The sequence below is a fragment of the Pezoporus flaviventris genome, unplaced genomic scaffold (assembly GCF_033815535.1).
Source record: "Pezoporus flaviventris isolate CSIRO_AGI_PZ_B2104156 unplaced genomic scaffold, CSIRO_AGI_Pfla_v1 ptg000001l, whole genome shotgun sequence".
NCBI lineage: Eukaryota > Metazoa > Chordata > Aves > Psittaciformes > Psittacidae > Pezoporus > Pezoporus flaviventris.
The window spans coordinates 36576342-36597500 of NW_026892549.1; the positions used below are offsets into that span (position 1 = coordinate 36576342).

The window sequence follows — 21159 nt, forward strand, 5'->3', positions numbered from 1 at the left end:
GTCCACAGTCATCCTGATCGGGTGGCCTGTAGCAGACCCCTGCAGTAATGTCCCCCATCACACTTCTCCCTTTGACCCTAACCCACAAGCTCTCTGTTGACTCATCACCTGTCCCCAGACAGAGTTCCATGCTATCCAACCTGTCACTAATGGCTACTCCCCCTCCCCGCCTGCCAGGCCTGTCTTTCCTAAAGAGCCTATAACATTCCATTCCAACACTCCAGTCATAGGAGTCATCCTAACATGTTTCTATGATGCCAATATCATATCCCTGTTGACGTACATGCATCTCTAATTCCTCTTGTTTATTCCCCCTACCATAGGCATTTGTATAGAGGCATTGGAGCCAAGCTCCAAATAAAACAGTTCTATGTGAGGAGCACTAGTCTTAACAACAAGAAGAAACAGAGCTGTCTAACTATGGACAAACTAGGGCTTTGGAGCTAATGATCTTAAACTTATTCAGGGTATAATAAAGGTTTACAACCAACTGTAGGCATCCAGATCACATGTGATCCATCATCTTCAGTCTCTTCTACTTTCCTCTTTACAATGTATTACGGGACCATAGCAGGTATTGCAGGATTTACTTTTTGGTAGTGAAAGCATTAAGTACAAGAGTTATTTAGCATTTTATGGGATATCACTTTGTTACATTCTGAGAAAGGAGAACCATCATAATTTCAGTTATCATAAGAAAAAAAAAAAAGAAATAAACAAACCCAAAAAGCAACCAGGAAAATCAGACATTCCAAGCCTATAATTATGGTAGTTTGCTTATAATGTTTCTAGTCCAAATACAGGTAATATAGAAAAATTCAAATCTAACTGACCTGCCTGCAGAAACCTCATGCTGACTCCTGCCCCAGGGTGCAAATCTCCTGTGAAGGGGGAGCTTAGAATTGAGGGGTGGGCAGATAATGTTTACGGTCCTTAAATGTGCCTTGAACAAAGATTTTCAAAACTCAGCCTGATGTTGTCTGTCTTCTTTAGAGATACACCTCCCAAGAAACCTGGGCTTTTAGTTTACAGATCTCAGAAGAATGTGAGAATATGATAGTCTGCATCTCTGTGGAGACCAAGTTATTGCTGGATGTGAGTTTTGTACAAGTAGAAATGGCTCAGTTTTAGCATGGGGAAAACCTGGGAAACTAGTCTGTGTGGTACACTGATTCTGCTGTCAAACACAAGAACACACACAGTTTCTGTATGTATTTTGTAATGACCTCCAGTATGATGCAGAAATGCAGGGGTGGCTGTTACAAGATACCCAGCAATGCAAGGCTGCTACATATCGGGTAAGATCCAAGCCCTTGCTGTGTAACCTCCAGAGCCTTAATGGTGTGCTTAATGGATATGTGGGCTGAAATTTATACTTTCAACATAAGAGCTGGCGTTGTAGTGTTTTTTCATTTTTTTAATTAAATAAAATAATATTCCAGAGTGATTCCAGAGACAGCAGATATAGCTGGTTTTGTTTTTACTAAACCTAGATGCTCTACTATGTTTTCTCTCACAACATCCCATTAAAGCTATAAGGCAGACTCTGAGTACCAGATAAATTAGCTTTGTTTCAGAAGTATGAGGGGGGAGAGTAACTATAGAAATTGCATATAGTTTACCTTGAGCTTCAGTTTCCCATCTGGAAAATGAGGATAATGTTCCTTTACTGTGTAAGTTTAATGTGCTGCATACATATAGCTTTCAGGACAGGCTTGAGTTGTACTGTCTTTTTTAATAGGCACATTTAAAAGTATATATTAACCTCTTTTACTTTACAGTTTCTGGATACATATAATAAACAGCTGGAAGCAATCTGAGAATGAAGCTGAAGAGAAAGATTAAAACAGCATTTTAAAATTAGTCTAGCTTATAAATGATCCTTAACTCTTCCTGCTTGGCATACACTGTGAAGAAAAGTGTATGTAAAATGTATTTCCTTCTCACTTTATCAAGTCTGTATTATTATGGATGAATTATTATCAGATAAAACAAACCAAATGAAAATACTGTTAAAAATATATGACCACAAATTAAAATTATTAAGAAATGAAAATAGCTCTCTAGGTCTTTTTGGAAAAACACAGGTTCAGGGTTTTCTTTAAGTTCACCATGTTTTATTCTTTAAGTTCACTATTTGTAGCTGCTTTAGGAAGTACACGTTTACTGCTAGAAAACAAACTGGAGCTGAGAAACATTTTCATTGACAACATTTGAACTGTCTCGCAACAGAGCTTTGTCAGGTGACAGACTGCATCTTAGTTCATTGGTTTCAGGTGTTTTAATTTCTTCAAATTCCACTTTTACAAGTGTTTTGTGTAATTTCACTCTAACGATAAGGCTTCATTTTAACTACTGGATATATCAATTTCATCTCAGTTTTTCTTCTTTTTATTTTAACAGTTTGAGGACTCATATCACAATTCGAATGTCTCTGTTCTCTCAGCCTGATTTAAAGCAAATTGCCCTATGTACTACAGTACTTTTGAATGTATTAAAAGTTTTTTAAATTGTTAATTATATGAAATATTCTAACATTTTAAGTTTAAATGATGCAATTAGCCAGTTACAACTGGAACTACCAGGCCTTATTTAAAATAATGAGGTCTGACAGTTATGGAGCCTGAATTATTCATTGATAACTAGCTTTTCCTCTTTTGTAAGCCATGGCTAACATTAATAACAGAGGCGTAAGTGTGATAACAAAAGAGTTTGACATTGGGAATACAAATACAAAGGTGCTAAATTCTTTTTTAATTAAAATGACTATACTAGTAATATTTTCTAAAGGAAAATCATCAAGACTAATATTTCCTCATACATTTCAGCATTTGTTTCTGCAGGGAGTCACTGATTAAAGTAACAGTACTTGATTATTGCTCATCAAAGAGCATACTTTTAAAACAGTTTCTGTAAGTGCATTATTTTAAGGATATTATTTTAAAAATAAAATGCAGCCCTTTCTATTGTGATTCCTGCAGTTACCATACTTCTGAAAATACATAGTAAGGGCATGGAGCCCTCCCAGTGCTCAAAGGTGTTCTATTTCCTAGTGCTTTTCATCTTTCACTAGGCCATTTTCCTTCCTCCACAGTTGCTCCATCAGCCCCAAACATGGCTGCTCTGTGGCACATTTGAACACAAGTAAAATGTTATACTTTTAACATCAATACTAAGATCTGTAGCCAGTAGATAATATCTTTACAAAAGCTTGAATTCTTATGAGCTAATTTCTTGCTGTAAGCTCAGATGCTTTTCATTGGAATTGTTAAACCCAAACAGAATCTCTACATAAAACAATCTAACAATAATGAACGTCTGTCTCTTAATTACTCAAATGCCCGTATGCATCTGGATGTCTTTTATGAAAGAAAACACAATTTATACAATTGAAGTAGCTACTGGTATATGTCCTCATTCTCTCTCAAAGCAATTCAAACCAAAGCAAAAAAAAAAAAAAAAATTAATCTGGAAGTAGGACATGCTAAAATAGTGACTCATCTCCAAGTAGGAGTAACTGATCTTTGTCTAGAACTCTTGGTAACCATAACAGATAGCATTAAATTATCTGTGATATCAAAAATAGGGATCTTAAACACGCAGAAGCATAGACTCAGTTTGGGATGACCTGTTGAGTTACTGCAATTACACAACATATCAACAGCGCTGTTTGTTTAGAAGATAATTACACAACTGACTTTCAGAGTGACATGTACAGTTGGTATTTTATGTGAAGACTAAAGAGGCTGAACCTCCAAAAGGATGCAATGCTTCCTGTACACCTAACTTTGGAGTTTCTGAGGATTGCAACCTAAATGCGTATTTTAATAAAGTATGCTTCTATTATATTGCATTGCTGTACAGTTCCCCAGTGCAGGGAGATCAGAGAGGCGAAGGTCAAAATAAATGCTATAGAGATATTGAAGTCTGTTCAGTGAGACTTTGAAAAGGAGGCTTTGAAAGATGACTATTTTTATTAGTGCAGATGCATACAATATAACCAGATATTATTCTTTTTTTTTCAAATGTCAGTTGCAGTATACATATCGTTCACAGAAGATTATGTCATTGGTCAAGAGGGAGGAGACTCCCCAAATGAATGATTAATAATCAATGTGTCTGGGTTCTTATTTTATTCCTCAGAAAGGACGAATGAATTACTGGTGTCTCTCCCAAAAATGGAAAAAAATCTCCCACAAATAGGTCACACCATCTACGTCTGTACACAGAGAGGGCCCCTCTGTAAGTGGATTTCTCTGGTTTGGGCATGAAGTCTCAGCCTCCCCTATTATATCATTGTTTCACCTTCCTACACTCTGATGCAATTAGGGAGAAAAAAATACATCTCAGAGTCCTATTAATTTTTCATACAATCATGAAAAGCTCAGAGAAAGGGTGGAGAAATACCTAGGAAAAAGGGGTTTGAAGGAGGTCCAAGATAATGTCTAGGCATGTAGTCACTCTACAGGTGACCCAAAGTCTTCCACCAAGTCTGGGCCAACAACAGACCTGTGTCCCAGGATGAAGGCAAATCAGACTGTGACCCCAGGGGAGTAAGAGGAACAGTGAGTGGCTTCTGAAGAAATCAGTATTCTCTGACGTTTGATGATTAAATATCTGCACGTGTCTTTATGTATTTATGTATGTTATCACAGGGAATCATTCCTTTTGGAAAAATAACATTACTTTGCATTGATAAACATTAGGTGGAATCTGTAGAAATATTTGTCAGGACCATATGGTAGTTCCTTTGTTTTTGTTTTTTTTTTTCCCCAGAAGGGAAAAGTAATGTAGTAGAAAGAATGATTTTGCAATCATTCAATATCTGTTAGTAGCAAAGTAAGGAATTGCTTTAGCTTATTCCCATGTTATGTTCTAGGTGCCAGTTAGATATGCCTCCAGGCAAGATTAGCCCATGCAGTTCCCTTTTTGTCAAATTCCCTGTGCTTTTTCTTAAGGAAAGTTGCTAATTTTAACAGCTGTGTCACTCTCCCTCTTTCTTTTTAACTCTCCCTTGCTGTCTCTCCCTTCTTTATCCCTGCACTGCTGCTGCTGCTGCTGCTGCTTCCTAGCTGCAGACAAAAAACCCCACCTGAAACATCGAAGTGTTAGAATTCAAAAGCACTGATTATTTTATGCTAATGAATGAGCCCTCTAGTAATACAATATTTCACTTGTTGTGCCCTCCTGGTGGTAGCACAAGATAAATCCAACAGTGTCTTTAATTAACTAAAGAAAGAAGAAACAAATCTCTGTGTGTTAATAATATTTATGAACAAACTAAAAATGAACAAACTTAAAGAAGGGGGAGGAAAAATGTGGTAAAATTTAGGTAAAAATGGAACTAAAAATTCTGGAAAGTGCATCTGCAAAGATGTGCAAGCAAGGCACATGCTTGTGTGAGACAGCGCACTAAAATTAAGGTCATCGCTGAGGAGTTGGAAAAAAAAATATTATTTATTTATAAAAAAGAACAAAGTCAAACTTCTCAGGAAAAAAATGTTAGATATTGTTGCCTACACAGAAATTAGGTCTTTTTTAAATCCATAAAATACACAGCATCATATGGTGCTTGAACCTTAATTCAAGTAGCTCAACAACATGAACAAGAAAATGCCAGGTCCATTTAACTGTGTCCTTTGTCAAATGCCAATAGAGATGGTGACTTTTTATAAATATCCTGAGTTAAAAATATAAAACACCGTCAGTAGATAAGGCTACATCATGGGTTGTACTAACATGAGGTCATTTCACCCATTTATGATTCCTATTCTTTGGCCACACATTTTGTCCTGTCCCTTAAAATAGCTCGTGGATCTGGAGATTTCTTAGAAAGAAGTTGATACAGACGTACATGAAAGGAGATCCCAGTAAAAGCATCAGAGCTCTTTATCGCTGTGCTAGCTCCAAGGGGACCTCAGCATTTAACTCTACAGGATGTAAAGGTGCACTCTCAATAGCCAAGTGTCTTTCCCACTGAAACATTCACATTTTCAAGTGCATCTGAGCAAAGACTGCATGTACAGCTTTAAGCCTCAGCCATGCACCCTCCACTGGAACACACTTCTCCAGCAACAAATAGCTGAGGCTGTTGTTACTGAAACCTTTACTTGTGCCTGTGAGACTTGTTCCTTCATCAAATTGCTTTAGTTTAATTGAGAAATCTATATTCACATAAGGGGCATTAGCATCTGGGATTAAAATGACAAGCTTTTCCACAGGTCTAGCTATTTGTATGATAAACTGAAGATTGAATTTTCTCACAGTTATGGAACTACATATAGAAGGATGACAACACATCATATTTGAAATTTGCCTTGACTACACATGCACACCCTGCACGTGAAGTGCTAAGCAGTTCTGACTCAGCATAGCCTGTCCACTTCCTGCTCTTGAAATTTTTTATGCCATCTTTAGATTGCTGGGTCTTCATATTACTGCAACATTGTCTGATTTAGGATTTACATCATTTATTGACAGCAGGAAAACACACTACCCTCATACCTCTATAATTCTCCAAATCCTAATGCTGACCATGATGTCATTACCCATTGTTCAATGTCTAACCTTGCTTTTTAAGTCAAATAGACATTTCAGGATGATCTGTAAAAAGATTTGTTAACGTTATGAAATCGATTCACTGCAACAAATTTAAAACAGTAGTGTAGTGACTCTTACTGACGTGCTTCACTACATCACACATGCTCTGTCGTTTATAAAACTGAGGAGGTTTTACAAGGTACATCATAAACTCTAAATTGAAAAGCAGTGAATTGTGCCTATGCAGAAAAAAGTGTTCATGAAAACACAGAAGGAATGATGAGAAATATTTTAACAGTCATCAGTCCAGCTTTAAGTTTTCTGACACACCTCGTTAGTGTGCTCATTGCCTTAAACTCTGATTACCAACCTCAAGTGTGAGAGGCAGGGCGTTGTATGATGCATGCCTCTGCCTGAGGGGTAGGAGCAGGGATTTTCCCCCTTACAGGTCGCACACCCAGCCATGCAGTGGGTAAGCAGTACCTGCCTGGAGTGGCAGAAATGTGCAGAGATGTCTCCAGAAGACAAATGCCATGGGCAGCAGCTTGGCATCTCCCTCTGTTCCTGCTGCTAAGGGCTTGGCAGGGCTGTCCCAGAACCGCACTGTCTCCAAATCACCATCATCTCATTCTGCGTGGAGAACCCCTCTGGGATCTCCAGCTTGACAGCCAGGTGTTTGGAGGATGCTTTTCTTGGCCACCTTTATTTTTGAGAGCCACTGTTGTGACTTGCAGGCAGGTCCCCAGCCAGTTCCGTGCTGCGTGTTTGTCTCTCCTTCCTGCGCTGATCAAGAGGGACAAAGCTTCATAGAGAAGGGGGCGAATAAATGGGGGAAAATCTATAAAAATGAGCAGGCCAGACTCTATGCACATTGGTAGTGTACCAATCCCTACTCCTCCTGCCCTCCCCCCCCCCCCCCCGAAGATATAATGGCCCAGAAAAATCAAATTCTTCTATTTTTACAATGTAAATAGTGGTTTGGTTGTATTAAAAAAAAAACCAAACAACTTCTGCCAAGTGTCATCATTTATCTACATGCATGACATGAATGAGACAGCACACTAGTTTTGCTCATATTACTGTTTATGTACCTGGAAACCAGGGACATGCGTATATATAGAGGTGATAAATGTAGAAACTCCTCTGCTTTAAATTCCTTTTTGAATTTTCCCCTGCTCATGCAAAATCATTTCTGTCAATATTTTAATTTCAGTCAGGAAAGAGGGAATCAAAGGAAAAGTGGCACATAAGAAAATTCCTGTCAGCAAACTGATGACAACATACCATAATTAAGAAATCATGTAAAGAATAAAGAAACTTGATATAAATTTTGTTGTATTCTTCTGACTTTAGTGCTAAAGAATCAAGGATGAGAAGACATATCAAAAGATAAATAATATGATATTCATCAGTGTATACTATTGTAAGATGCATTATATACATAAACAATCATTTCTGTAATCATAAGGATATTAATGCAGCAGCTAATAAATAAAATAAGCATCAAAGGACAAGAATATGACCTTAAAATCCTTACTCAGCTGCCCTATTAACTTTCTGAACACCACTGAAAGTGTGTGTCAGCTGCTTAAATTAAAGGGAGAGTAATTAAAATTACACAAATAATAGGTGACTGGGGTCAGTTTCCATCACCTTATCTCCTATATTTCAGAGTATTTTACATTTTTTCCATCAATATGCAATCTTAATTTTCCTTACACATCTCTTAGGTACTTTTGGTTTAAAAACAACTTACCATAAAAAGCGGAGTTGTTGACTGATGGTCAGAGCACAGGGACCGTACTCTTAAATCCCTTCCTATACTGTATCCCGTGGGTAGATTTCTCAGTATCTTCGAGTATCACTATACTTTGCCATCTTTCTTTTAAAACAAGCACTTTCATAGGAAAAAAAAAAAAGAAGGAATTAAAATAAGATCTATATTTCAGATCTATACCTAACATCCCCTTTTCCATGAAGATGGTTTACATACTGCGAATAAGACAAAAAAGTTATACACTTACACTCTTCACTGGGACATTTAAAGTCAGGGGTAGAATAGAGAGTGTCTCAATAATAATCCAGTCATTTGTATTTTTACTACAATAAGAGTAATATTAGGAATAATCATAATAATAAAAAACTTGAAAAAGACTGGGAATTGAACCAGACAAGACAAGAGAAACCCAAATGGCAGCAATATCTCCCCATAGCTCTTTCTTCAGAAAACATTGAGAGGCTTCTCTTAATGCCAGAACATTTTAAAGTCTTTGCTGGAAGTCATTGCACAGGTACAAATTATTTAATAATAACCATGCTGACAATTTATAAGCATTCTTGTAGTGTATGTAAAAAAGATTTTGAGGGCATAGCCTGAGCACAACATCTAATGCATATCTCCAGCAGCTCTTGAAATGCAAGGAATAAGTTAAGTTATTCTGTGCTGTTAGTACTATGTAACAATAAGATAAAGGAGTAAATGTCTAATGTAGGTATCTGTCTCCTTGACGGAGACATTCTGCAGCCCACAGGAGCAGGAGATGGAGAGGGGAAGGGGCTTGCAGCTGTAAGCCCAATGCACAGATGAGTTTCACAGGTGCTCACACCAGTTCTGTGCCCTTTGTATTGCAGCGGCAGTACCTCCCAAAGCATGGCTCCAATCCCCTGCGATAACTGTGTGGGTTCACAGAAAACAAAAGGAGAGAATGGACAAACACTAGGATATGAAGCTATTATTATTTTTGATGGTGTAAATAACTATTTAAAGCCTTTGCAGTCTCATATATTGACTTGTTAGAGCTAAAATTGGATAGTTGCCTAATTTTACTCACCTCAATCCTCCTAAACCTGTTTCACAGCCCCCTCTGCATGATGGAAGTCCCTTAGTGTTTTATAAAATTCACTCTTCATTAAATAATCATAATTATTTTTCCAAATGATTTAGCAGAATTTAAAGTATTCAGTATTCTTCCCCCTGTAGTCGCACCTGGGCAGTCTCTAGGTCAACTTTTTTTTTTTTGAGGAGGTACCATTCTCTGGCTTAGATTTGTATGTGCTCATTAAGGCTCTGATTTCAGTGGGAACTCCAGAGATTTGTAGTGAAGTCCTGCTGTTACGGCTATTAGCGTTGTAGCTCTAGAGACCCATACAGGACATTTGCTGTATTAGGCCTGAGGGTAAGCCCAATTCTCTCATCTGGAAGAGGCATTTGGATCAATGGATGAATATGAATGATTTATAAAATGAGCCCTGAATAAGTAGAAAAAGATTTCTTTTGTAATACTGGCATAGGAGTCAGAAAAATGGGTGTGAACACAAGTAGAAGTAGGCAGAATGGGCTTTAGCAGTCTCTTATCTGCTCTCACAGACTACAGCTAATGTCCTGTCATTGAACCTGTCCTGAGGTACAAGCTCATCCAAAGTGGAAGTTTTGCCTCAGAAGTTACACAGCAGTAAATCAGGCCATACTAAAAAAACCCAAAGCAAATCCAACTTCACAAAAACAAACCAACCCCTCCCAAATGCATGTTGTCCCACTATATAACGACTTCATGTTTCATAGGTATGAAGTGGTCAAAAATATTTCTAGCTCTGGTAAAATACGAGGGAGCATTGTGTATATAACATACCAGTATTATTTACTGTGTTTCCAAGGCTTTGGGTTATGCAATAATCTACTGAGACTGAAGATCTCCAACAGACAGCAATGATGTATTTGCCACAAAATAAAATTAAATTAAACCAAACCTAACAGATTAAGCTATTCTGCATCTCTCTCCCTCTCTTTCTGACTGAAATTCTCCTTCACAAATAGCTCCATAGAAACCTTACTCTGCATGATACTGAATTCAGGTAGGATTCAGCTGTACTGCTTAAACAGCTGTTAGAAATGATGGGGAGTCACTGTCTTTTTGACAAAACTCAGAAATATACAATTCTGTATCATGACAGAAGAGCACAGCAGTGGCTACACACTCCTCGTGCCAGAGCACAGTAAACCTCCTTCCAAATCATGCCTTCTCCTCAGGAAAGAACTGAGAGGCTAAAATACACTCCCTCCCCATACCTCATACCTTACATGATGACAGCAATTCAGTATAGATTTGCTGCTGTGTAAGGTGGCTTCTTGCCAGTTGGGCCTTGGATGTGCATGCCTGGAGGTCAAGTAGGGCCATCAGCACCTACTTACCTTCTGCACAGCCATTCTGTGTGGGGAAAGCCAGCATCTCAATGGTAGGGCACTGATGGAAGATCTTTGGTTATTTTTCACTCTGTGTGTAAACTTTGGAGGCTTTCCTGATTAATTTCTTTCTTCAGGTGGTTAAGGAGATGTAGTCCATTTATTCTTCAGATATTGTATAGAGAGACTGAGCCAATCAAAAAATGAAATATCTAGCTAACTAGCTATCTATCTATCTATCTCCTGACTTTTCCTTTATCTCTTTTGCGTGTATTTTTGTCATTTCTTGCTAAAACTGAAGACAGATGGGAAATGTAGTTTCTTACAAAGTCATTGCTGGTTAGAATGTCACTGAACTTGAAAAGACTTTATTGCAGTCCTCTTAGAAATTGTCTCTCTTCAATATTTTCCTAACCACCATCTTTTTGTGATGGCAGGAGGGAAATTCTCATTTTAAACAGTCTATTTTTATAGCAACTTATCAAACAGTGGCCTTTAGCTGTTGTTCTGTGACAGCCACTCTATTAAAATCCTGATGTAAACAAGTGGAGAAGGTGAACTAGAAGTGCAGATATTTGCACAGCATTACTGTCAGGTAAAATTTTAAAGATAGGTTTTATGAACCCATTATTTGCAGTCAAGGCTTTTGACTACAGCATCTGAAATCATGTAAGTAGACAAAGTGTTTTGTCAAAACATACTGCTGGGAGTCAGTATGTAGCTTCTTTTTATGTAATTCAATTTGGTTCTGTTTGCATGAAAGTGGGATATCTAACTGGGCGGCAATAGTGGTGCTGTGCATGATCACAGTCTGGTGACTTTGCAGCGTAATTAACATTAAAACGTTTGTTTTCATTTAGCATTTAGTGCATGCATAATTGCGTGTACATACAGACCTACCAAAGAAGGTTCTTGAGGGCTTTTAAATACAAACAACAAACCCCAAAGGTTTCATAGCTCCCTTCTTAGGAGTGGGATATACACAAGTATTTGTGGCCACTTTAAAAGCATGAATCTCTGTGTTCTGTAAAGCTCTGCTTGACAGAGTATTTGAAAGAGATAGGAACTTTCTAAAGGCAGTTATTGCTGATCTTTCAGCTCTGAACCCCCTGCCCTGGGTGATTCTGAACAGGACTGCCCTGTGACAGGCTGGCTTGCTATGGCTCTCTGAGCAGTTGTATAAAGGCAGCGTCGTTAGAGCAAACCTTCCTCTACCCCAGAACGCCACCCTGAGTGTACTGAGATAGTGCATGAGGCATCTTTTGAAGAAGATAGCCTAAATGTTCACCAAATATTCTCTCACTTGCTTAAGAGTCTTTCTGGTCTCCACATTTCCAGCTCCTTTACTTCACCTGGAGCAACCACAGGCACAGAATGTAACTCAGGGAGTCAATAGCAAGTTCAGTAAACCTGATCCTGTTGGCTGGGGTTTTCCTGACGTACTGAGCAATACCTCAGAGTTAATGTGGTCTGGCATCATTTCATGAGGTTAGCATTTTGGCCAAGCCATACCTTAGAGTATTCGTCTTCATTTTGAATGGAAGCTGCACATCCCAAATATATTTTGAGAAATTTTGGAAAAGATGGAACTGTAGCAGTTCCAAACGCAATTTTCAGACCTACTTCACTTAGCTACTACTGTCAATAGAAATGGTGCTGACAGGAGGAGGAGAAAGCATTTAGCTTTTCACACAGTATTAACATAACACTTTGATGTATCTTGTATACTATCGTATGTATCCTATAGTTTGAGGCCATCTAACCAAATAAAACACGTAGCAGACAGTAAGCTGTAGTACAAAAGCTGCAGATTATGGGGACCAGATCTTCTCTATTAGCATATTAGCAGAACAACAGTAGATAGATGGAGAAGTCTGAGGAGATATACAAAAAAGAAAGCATTTACCAGACAACAGAATGGTGAGTATAGAGAAAGATAAGCAGCAAAAAAAATGTCAGATAAAAGGACAATAACTTGGTACAGTAAGATGATAAGTCTTTTAGTAGATCCTTTCCATCCAGCTCTTCCTTTGAAAATTTAATTTTGATCTGGTAAGCATGAAAGCCAGATGAACTGTGTAAAATTCTCAGGCATCCTTTGCCTAGACATAATCCTACATCTCTGCACATAAATCAGATTATTAAATTGTTATAGCATAGGGTAGGGAATTGAGAAAGCTCAGAAGAGAAAGCAAGCCACAATCACTAGTATATGTTACTAAGATCTTTCCTGCATAACCATGTAATACTACTCTAGTTGCATCAGTTAAGAAAGTGATTAGGACAGTCTTCTACTGTGTATACAGTTTATTTGAAGATAATTCCCACCTCAGTGTAGCATCTCCCTGCAAAATTGTTTCTTTTATATCAGGACATCCTGGACTAATAATTTGATAAGTCTCCAGAAACCTCTTCTGTGCACCACCAAACAGCTGTTATTAGTAGTTCCACAATACAGGACTGCCTTTCAAAATTACTCCTGGTTGTACCATTTAATCTATACTGTTTTCTAAGCCAATTACTTGGAGTAGTGTGACCACTGGTAGTATACCAGCCTCAAGTCCTGTTCTGCCACAGCTGTAAAAGGAGTACTGAAATGGCATGATACCAGCTCTGTTTGGCTCTGATCCAGCAAACCACTTAAATACCTGTTCAACTTAAAGTATATGAGTAATCCCATAGAAGACAAGACGATAAATTCTTTGAACCAGTACCTGCTTAGATTCATTGACTGTGAAAACAGAAGGGAACATCTAAACAACTTGTCTGACCTCCTGTATACCACAGGATTTCTTTGAATTCAGTCTTGTTCATCCTTTCAGGAAAAAAACATCCAGCTCTAATGCTTAAATTTTCAGTGATGGAGAAACTACCACACGTCTACATAATTTTTTTCAATAATTAACAACCCTTACCAGGACAAATTTATACCTTTTTTAAATCAGAGTTTATGAGATCCTTTGGATTCACTGAAAATTGTGCTGTTTTCATTAATTAGACTGAAGAGGCATGTGTTATCACATTTCTTATTTGCATACATGCTTATAGAATCCAGTTAAATCAGCCTTTAATTTTTACTTTGATAAATTGGTAGGCAGTGCTTTTGGAGTTTCTCAATACACAGTAGATTATTTGGCCTTTAATATACTCCTGTCTCTTCTAAGACTCCTCTTTATTGTTCTACTTCTCTACAAGTCTGGCTTCTGGAATAAGAAACAGTATTTCAGAAGAGGTCATCTCACCACAGAGGCAATAGAGATTCCTACTTAAAATCCCTTTTTCCTCACTAGGGGTAAGATAGGACCTTTTGGCTTCATGATCACACTGAAATTTTACACAGAACCATTCTTCACATCCCAACCCTTTCAGTATAATTGTTTTCTAGGACAAATGCAGTCTCCTTTAAATGCCCATGCACAACCTTTTTCTTACTCGTTATATGATCTTACCTTCACCAAAATGCATAGTTTGATTCTTCCCAACTTCATTGTGCCCAAAGTGTCCTGCAACAGTTTTTCTTATTCCTTCATCTTTTATGCATGTCCTCTATTCACACTTAGTGTTTATCACAATTTGTTGTGACTCTTTTCTTCCACACCATGAATTAAGATACCAAATATAGTAAGACTAACAGCACACTAGAAATGTACATGCTCAGAGGATGATGAGCTTTGTGGTTTGGTTGATACGCTGGAGGGAAGGAATGCCATCCAGAGGGACCTCGACATGCTTGTGAGGTGGGCTGATGCCAACCTCATGAAGTTTAAGTGCAAGGTTCTACACCTGGGGCAGAGCAATCCCAGGCACAGCTACAGGTTGGGCAAAGGAGAGATTCAGAGCAGCCCTGCGGAGAAGGACTTGGGGGTGTTGGTTGATGAGAAAATGAACATGAGCTGGATTCAGGGTGCACTTGCAGCCCAGAAAGCCAACTGTATCCTGGGCTGCATCAAAAAGAGCATGACCAGCAGGTTGAAGGAGGTGATCCTGCCCCTTTACTCTGCTCTTGTGAGACCTCACCTGGAGTATTGTGTGCAGTTCTGGTGTGCTCAACATAAAAAGGACATGGAACTGTTGGAACAAGTCCAGAGGAGGGCCATGAGGATGATCAGGGACTGGAGACAGGCTGAGAAAGTTGGAGCTGTTCAGCCTGGAGAAGAGAAGGCTGCGTGGAGACCTCATAGCAGCCTTCCAGTATCTATCTGAAGGGGTGCCATAGGGATGCTGGGGAGGGACTCTTCATTAGGGACTGTAGTGACAGGACAAGGAATAACTGGTTAAAACTTAAACAGGGGCAGTTTAGATTGGACATAAGGAGGAAATTCTTTCCTGTGAGTGTGGTGAGGCACTGGAATGGGTTGCCCAGGGAGGTTGTGAACGCTCCATCCCTGGCAGTGTTCAAGACCAGGTTGGACAAAGCCTTGGGTGAGATGGTTTAGTGTGAGGTGTCCCTGCCCATGGCATGGGGGATGGAACGTGATGATCTTAAGGTCCTTTCCAACCCTAACTATTCTATGATTCTATGATCCAAATATATTTTGAGACCAACATCACATTTAGCCCATTTAATATGTACCATATTGATTTTGTAATATTCAGGTTTTGTAATAAAATGCTGCGTGATATCAAATCAAAGCACTTCACATAAAACCTGTCATTTTTCCTGATACATGTATAACATCCTAAAGTTTTCATCAAAAGATATCAAGTTATTCTGATGAGATCTAGGTTTCATTAACCCTTGTTGATTGACTTAAATTATGTCACTTTCCTTGCATAATGTTACGATCACAATATCACTCTATTATTTGCTTGTAAGTTCTGTATAAAATCATTCACATAGAGTTCCAAATGATTATCATTATCTTTATTATTATTATTGTTATTATTGTTGTTGTCATTGTTGTTGTTGTTACTGTTATTATCCCATGGTCTGAAGGTCCACCTTGAGAAGTTTAAGGTATGTTTAAGTTTACCACAGGGAGAAGGAGGTAAGGAAAGGTTGAAAAGAAAAAACTCTGAGAGAAAAAAAAAAAACAAACCTCTTTCTAAGGCAGAAAAGAAAGGATTAAAAAAGGCTGTTTTAATGAAGAAATAAAACAAAAGAGGGAAAAATCAGTTTGCAGAGATGCTTGGAAAGACTATATGTTGCAAAGCAGTGAGGGGTTGCTGGGGATGATAAAAGTATATTCAAGTTACTTCTAATGTTAAATTAAAGATTCCAGGTTGATGGATGAGTGACAGAAAGCAGCACATGAGAACAAAACACTAGCCTTACGTAAGCACTGCCTCTGTGTAACTAAATAGTAATGATACTTAATCATGGGTTTACACAGGAAGAGTAGAAGCCTCAGCACATAGAGAGTCTCATCTCATGAAATCTATCCATGTACACAAGTCATTTCATCTAGAATTTCAGCTTCCTTACTCAGAGACAAATAGGAATCAATGCCACAACTGACTGGTGGCACTGACAAACGCAGCAAAATACTGGAAGTTGGCATGGTGAGGACACATTCAGCTAAACCTGGTTTCTCTTTTCCCAGAGAACAGTATTTTAAAAAGAAGAGGGAAAATAGTCTTTGGAGAAGGACATTTTTAACAAGATCTTTTCTGTTTGCTCCATCCCCCTGTGAGGGTTCAGAGCACTGGAATTTCTGCAGGCCTCTGTTTGAAAATAAGAGGCTAATGAAAAGGTATGTGCATGGCTTGCTACCCTAAACTAGTCCTAGAATATCCTGGGATTTGCCAAAGCACTAAATGACGTTGACATAGAACACTTTAAGGGAAAAGTCATCTTTTATTCTTTGCTTTTCAGTATTTAGAAATGTAGCTTCAGTTTCCTTTGTGTTTTTTGTATAAAGGAAATTCATTTTGAATAGAGATGGGTCCATTTCTTTAGGTTTGATCTCAATGGATACTGAAGCTGGACTGCTGCGCCTTCCAACTCTTGCAATTTCTGGGGAAAGAGAGGGCAGCTGGGTTTAGATGAAGAGGACAGAGGAACAGTAAAAAAAAGAAATATTTAACATGGAGAATCTCAATTGCTGAGAAGAGCAGAGTTAAGGTAAGGCCTAACTATTTCTATGCTGAGCAGGTACAATCAGAACTTTTGCTAACATGCTACACCATCTAATTTATTTTCAAGTCAACCAAATTCCATGCTGCAGTGAAATTTCCTTTTGGCCATTTTAACCCATGAATCTATTGTGTGCTCCATGAAGGTCAACCCATTTAGATGTCCAGATGTAGGCAGGACATTGCAGACATGGCTGCTCTGTGGAGAACCGGGTAATCAGAGATCACAGGGAAAGTCTCCTTTTGCATATATCAACTCTGCCTTTGGGGTTTTTTTTCAGTTGTAATAGTTTTTTAAATACATGGTAGCAGCACAAAAAGCCACTGCTGTTCAGGGAAGTTCTGCATGTGCTCAGACACCTTTTCTTTCTCTGCTTTGGATCTATTCCTTCCCCAGTGGTAAAGAATAGTGGGGAATCCTATGATGATAGAAGCAGTCGATACCTTTGTGAAGAACAGAGAGCTGTCTTTAGCACATGTATGCCTTTGGTTCAATAAACAACCTAGGTCTGCACCTAATTTTCCACTGAAGGATCTAATGCCAGCAGAGAACATTTGCAGCATGGTACAATGTTAGTCTTTTTAGCTTGAGGTTTCCTTGACTATAGAGAGGCTTTTTCTTCCATCTAGAATGAAATGGGGGGATTCTATCATCCATGGTTTAAACTAAGTTATAAGGTTTTCTAATGTGAAGTTTTCTACCAGGCATGAATATTAGATAAAGAAAGAAAAAAATAATTTAACCCACATAATAAAAAAAAAGAAAAGAAAGGAGGAAAAATGAAAAGGAAAGTAAAGAAAGAAGGAAAGAATAACCAAAAGAAGTATTTGGGATCAGTTTCTTAGCATTAGAAGATCAGCAGAATCATTTTGGATACCACAGCTGTCAGGAATGGGGTACATTTTTTTTGGATACCCGAAGTCTAGTAGGTAACTTGCTGAGAAATTGAAACAAAAATTCTGATGTTGTTCCAAATGACCCTGAGAAATTAAGATATGCTCAATATTTCAGCATTTTTTTTTAAATGGGCACCCTGTTTCTGGCTTTGTCTGTGCAGTCGTATAATTTTGGGAGAGAGTTATTCTTTTGTACCTAATGTTGAAATTCATCCTAAATGTCTTGCATCATTATTACCTATTGACTGTGGTGAGGAAAGAGACATTTTAAGAAAATGTGTTTCAGTGACAGAACAAAATAAACACTGGAACATATAACAGGTAACTCATTAAAAAAGAAGTCCATGCTTTTATCTGGCTCTTCAAACACATTTTAGGCACTTCAACAAGATTAGAAAAACACTTTTATACCAAAAGAGAAACTCTTTTAATCACTTCTCTTCTACGAAGATACCTGCTTGAAAAGAGGAGAATTAACCTCTCTGCTGCCACTACTCTTTTTTACTGCAAAAAAGCATTTGTAACATTTTTAATCCATTTGGTTCTGTCAGATTGAAACAGTTATGTTTTCAGAAGCATTAATCATACAGGAACAGGAAGATATTTTCAAGCACATATCTTGCTGGGAAATTATTAGTATACACTAGACTATCATTAGTCTACTGTAATGGTACAGCAAGAGCCCCAGTTTTCCCAAGAGCCAGAGAGAAGGCCAGTCTATCACATCCTTTATGGTCCAAGACTACTGTTGTTCTTGTAGTTTTGTTTACCCTATTGCATTACAGAGAAGGTAAAAAGAAAAACACCACTCAAAAACTTCTAGTCATAGCAATTTAGAGAGTAAATGAAAGCCTCAAGGAGAGAAGGGGTGAACAAATAAGAGTCACCATCAGCTGTGTGCATCCTGCTGAACTAGGTACAAAATACCTGCTGTGGTGTAAGATGACAAAATAATTAAATGATGTGGTCAAAACCAGAAGCAAAACAATATACATATATATATGTATAAAAACATACTGTAGCACTGAATGCAACTCCTAAGGTTGAATTGTCCCCAAGAGTGCTTCTGCAAATACATCTTACAGTATAACAAAAGAATGAGATCATGCAGCTCTTGGGTGATTTTGCTGGGACTTTCCTCAGGATCAGATGAAAGCCTGAATGTCAAGCAGGAGGAAAGTCCTTTCATAGAATGGATCTATCTGCTCCATTTCCCCAGCCTTAAACCTGGCCAAGGCCAACCTCTTGAAGATGGAAAGTTGAGCTGTTGTACTGCCTCTTCTCATTCCCCACTGGGAAAAAGAGGAGTGTTGATGAGGGAAGATGACTTTCTATTTCAGTAAAGAGCATTACATTACCACCTCTGCTGCACCCACCAGGTGGCTTTAAGGTAGTCTTAGAAGAAAAAGTACCTACATCTCTTATTTATTAATTTTTTTTTAGGTCCTGTTTGTGGAAACTGCTATAGATAAAATAAATAATGACCTCAGGAATATATCACATCTTTTCTGAAAGGCAAAAGCTCTTTTAAATTTTTCTCATCCTTTTGAAACCACTCTTGATTTCTTGCTCACAAAATGCAGTGAAGTAAGACTACAATTTAGTCTGTTAAGCTCCATCAGTGCTGCCTTCATATCCCAGCAGGTATCTGCTCATTCTTGGGTTTCTCCAGACAGTAGGTAAACTTCTGGATACTTCTCTGACTTTTAACAAGCATGCTTTTGATGTTTGCCTATAAGAACCTTAAACTTGGGGTCCTCCTATTATTTTGTCCAACAAGGCAAGGCATTGCAGTAAAGGGAGATGTTATTGGGGAAATGACAGAATATGTTCAAGGACAGTGAGTAACTTTTCTTTAAATAAAAGCACACATTATGTCCAGGAACAGTCAAAAGGGTTAAAATACAATCTTTTCAGATAAGTTTTTAGCCATATCAGGCTCAAAAAGTAAAAAGATTTGAAAGCTATTAGTGCTTCTGTAGATCATCCTCTTCCAGACAGTCTTTTTTCTTTTTTTTTTCCTTTAACTGACAGGTTGCAGTTAAAAATTAAAGTTAAAAAAGGCACTCTTTTTGCTACATACTTTTAATGGAACTGAAGCCAAAATAAGTCAGACTAAATTATGGGAGTAAATGACCTCCCGGGAAGTATAATACCAAATTCCAAAGAACTGTAAAGAGTTTCCTTTGATCTTTTTAGCTTCACAGCCTGAAATTCAAAATCTGTATTTAATTTTAGATTGCATATGCCAGCTTTTAAGTTTCCTTTCTAACATGATATATCATTTTAAATGATAGGACACCTTTAACTTGTATTTCTTGAAAATGCTGACTATCCTTTATTCTTTTACACTATAAAAACAGATATAAATATTACTAATTGCAAAAATAATTTGGGGTTGGGTGCAGTAATGGATAAACCATTGACCTTCACTTAAGAGACTGTGCCTTCAAGCTCAACCTGAGTTTCTAAGTGAAATGACTTTGATCTGAGACACAAGTAACTTCAGTTCAATGCCCTAGAGGATATAGATCTAGAAAAAGGACAAGCTGAGCACTTCACTATATATTCCTATTACAATTTAACAGGTAGACAAAGGATGCTATTTTTCAAATGTGGTATAAAGGGCCAATTTCTTTCTATGGCCATAGAATCACATTGAAAAAACTGTGTTCCTAAACCTGAAATCTCAGAAGGAACAGCAAGCTGTATTAGCTCTTGGACGGAGAATTCCCTGACCTATGCACTTGAGCACAGACTTTAGATATGGGCAGCCGGCATAATCTCCCTCTTGAGTCCAGAAGTAAGCCACAAAATTCTTTATGCCTTATGCATTATGAAAAAAGTCACCTTTCTTGAGGAAAAGTAGGTTGTAGCAGGTTGGCTGGAAGCACATCATGAAAGAGCAGCTACTAACCATTGAACTTATACTGGAAAAGCCCTAAGAAGAGTGCTTACACACAATGTGTTGTGATGTGTCTGTCTGCTGATCAGCCAAACAAAGGTATAAATACAGTCCAGAATTTTGTAATATAATAGCATTCTGAATTGGATCCTGGGGGAATAATTTGTAATGCATAATTTATCCACTGAATATGGTTTCTTCTTCTACTAACAAAATATCCATAAACTGGTTATGATTGCCTCACACATGTTATTTTTTAAATAGAGGAACTGATCGATAAAAATTCTCTCAGACTATTTGGAGTCATTTGAGCTATATAGAGATAGTTCCAACTGACTGGTTAAATTACATGGTTTTGTTTCATTTTCCTGATTATGAAAACCAACCATTCAACCAAGCCACCCCTGCCCCACAGCATTTCCTATATGGGAATACCTGGTATGAAAGTAGCATTTTCTTTTCCATGAATGCACAAATACAGTAAGATGCTCTACATTTTCTGTAGTTTTGAAAGGGTGGAGCTTTTTTCAATTGTGTAAAAGAAATGGTCTTGAAGCAAGAG

General features: G+C 37.9%; 1 long non-coding RNA gene across 1 annotated transcript in view; it reads left to right on the top strand.

Annotated features, from left to right (window-relative positions):
* The window catches only part of LOC133265989 (uncharacterized), a 48180-nt gene that overhangs the window by 19828 nt on the left and 7193 nt on the right, over positions 1-21159 (top strand). Inside the window, exon 2 of the long non-coding RNA XR_009742224.1 lies at positions 16620-16784. This is a non-coding gene — a long non-coding RNA (uncharacterized LOC133265989). The remainder of the gene's footprint in view (positions 1-16619; positions 16785-21159) is intronic.